Consider the following 2,814-nt stretch of genomic DNA (forward strand, 5'->3'; position numbering starts at 1 on the left):
ATATATATATATATATATCGTAATTATAATTTATTTTAGACAAATTATAAATTAAAAAATTTGAATTTAAAAAACGATATATATATACTATATAATATTAGAAATAATAGAAAACCTTTTTTGCTTCATGCTTTCAATTCTTTTTGGTGGATTTGGTACATCAAATAACGTCGGTACAGCATTTGGCTTTAATTTTCTCAACCCATCTTGCCTATTTTGTTCAAATTGAGAGCTTTCAAAATGAATCTGCAAAAAAAACAAAATTTAAACAAAACCTTTAAAAAAGTCTTATAAATATTTGTTTAATATTCACATAAAGCAAATCCGTATAGCACGAATGTTTCAGAAAAGTTTTTATGAAGATGTCAGGAAAGTTGTATTCTTTTAGAAACATTCTAAAATGTCTTTGTGATGAATGGAAAGGTTTCTAAGTTAGAAACCTTTCCATTGAAATCCTAACCTCAATTTTCCATTTCTCATCTTGTGCTCTAAATAATTGAAATGAATATTTAGTGATAAATATAAGTACTTACCTCGCATAATCTTGAATTTGAAGACGGTATCCACTTGTCACGTCGACAGTTTATTAACCATTTCTTTTTTCTTTCCGCTTCTGTTGGGAAGCGGAAAGTTCGAAACCCGGCTTCACTTCTATTCTTACAATTTAGAGCACTGCAACCGCCCATTTTATTTATTGTTATTTCTATGATCGTATTTTGTATACACTGCACTGAAAATTTGTAGACTATAGTTTTCAATACTGGTCTGGTAGTACGGCATCTTTGCTTGCTACTTGTCTCGAATCTTCCCGCACTGACTAGGAGCCAATATGGCGGATGCATATTCCTGTATAATATAGTACCCTACTGTAACTTGTAACGACAATTCGGTATCGTTATACTGTTGATGCGCAGGTTTTATACCATGTAAAATATCTGCGCAACAACATCTCTAGCTAGTAAAATTGTCGTTAAAAAGTTACAGAATAGGCCTACAGAGGCCCTATTCTGTAACTCGTTAACGCCTGGTTTATGCTTCAGGCTTAATCCCAAGATCCTAAAATTCAACCAATAAAGCTGCCAGTTCTAACTGAAATTTCAACTCTATTGGCTGAATTTTAGGATTAAGACCTTAAGACCGAAGCATAAACCAGACATAAGGCAGTTAAGGTTGATTTATACTGGCCGTAAACTATTAACTTATGCCGTAATCTGTAAAAATTGACCAATCACAGTCGAATGAGAGGGGAATAATCGATTATAATTGGTCAATTTTTATAGATTACAGCATAAGTTAACAGATTACGGCCAGTATAATCCAACCTTTAACGACATCGTTGCGCAGATATCTTATGGTATAAAAAGCTGCGCAACGATGTCGTTAACTGCTTAACGAGTTACAAAATAGGGCCTCAGGGCCTATTCTGTAACTTGTAACGACAATTCGGTATCGTTACTACTGTCGATGCGCAGGGTGTCGATCATGAAACTTTTTTCCTAGGATGAAAAGTGAAAAGTGGACATTTTTACCATTGAAGTTAATGGAGAAATTTTTTACTTTTCACTTTTCATCCTAGGGAAAAAGTTTCATGATCGATACCCAGGTTTTATACCATGTAAAATATCTGCGCAACGACATCCCTAGTTAGTAAAATTGTCGTTAAAAAGTTATAGAATAGGCCTACTATTAGAGAATTTCGGTCCTATAGGCCTATTCTGTAATTATGGTTAAAGGTTATGCTCAGTTATATTTGGTTATACTATAGAGATAGTTTGATTGTTGATTACTGGATATCTGTGATTCACATCGTCTCGTGTAAAAATATACTATGTGACCGTACTTTTAAGTGTCGGCACAACTTCGTCGCGTTCTCCTAAATAAGTCTAAGGATGCGAAAGCTCTTATTTCAGATGAACAATACTTATTGGAGCAATAGTGCGGTCCGTTAATAATTCTCGCGTGATTCGAGATTTTACACAAGTACGATACCCAGATTTTATACCATGTAAAATATCTGCGCAACGACATCCCTAGTTAGTAAAATTGTCGTTAAAAAGTTACAGAATAGGCCTACTATTAGAGAATTTCGGTCCTATAGGCCTATTCTGTAATTATAATTATTGTTGATAATTGCAGAATTATTTTTGACAATTTTCACAAAAAAACATTCTCAGGTAGATTCCTTAATTTCCACTCAAACCATCCTATGAATCATAAAAAAGGCATTATTATTAGTTTTATTGACAAGATTTTACTTTTATCACATCCTCGGTTCCAACAAAAGAATATAACTGAAGCCATAAAAATTTTTTTAAACAATTCCTATCCTCTTTCCCTTATATTCTCCACTATTGATCAAAGAATTAAATATCACATACATAATCAACAGAATACTCATAATTTTCATGTGAAAGATAAATATTTCACAATACCTTACGTTAAATCTATATCTGAAAGCTTCCTTCCCATTTCCAGCAAGTTTCAGTGTAAATTAGCCTTTTCAATTCCTAACACCTTAAAAAGTTTTATTAAAAGAGGTAAAGATAAATTAGAACGTTGTTCTAATAACAATGTTATTTATAAGATTACCTTTGATGATTGTGAAGCCAGCTACGTTGGTCAGACTAAAAGAAAACTTGGTACTGGACTAAAAGAACATATGTCTGATATTAGAAAAAGAACAGGTTCTCCTTCTGTTATTACTGACCATCGTATTAACTTTGACCACAATTTTAAATGGGATGATGTCCAAATTTTAGACATTGAATCGTCTTACAATAAGAGATTGATGTCTGAAATGATTCACATCAAAAG

This window comes from Cyphomyrmex costatus, unplaced genomic scaffold (assembly GCF_001594065.2).
Source record: "Cyphomyrmex costatus isolate MS0001 unplaced genomic scaffold, Ccosl1.0 scaffold936, whole genome shotgun sequence".
Taxonomy (NCBI): domain Eukaryota; kingdom Metazoa; phylum Arthropoda; class Insecta; order Hymenoptera; family Formicidae; genus Cyphomyrmex; species Cyphomyrmex costatus.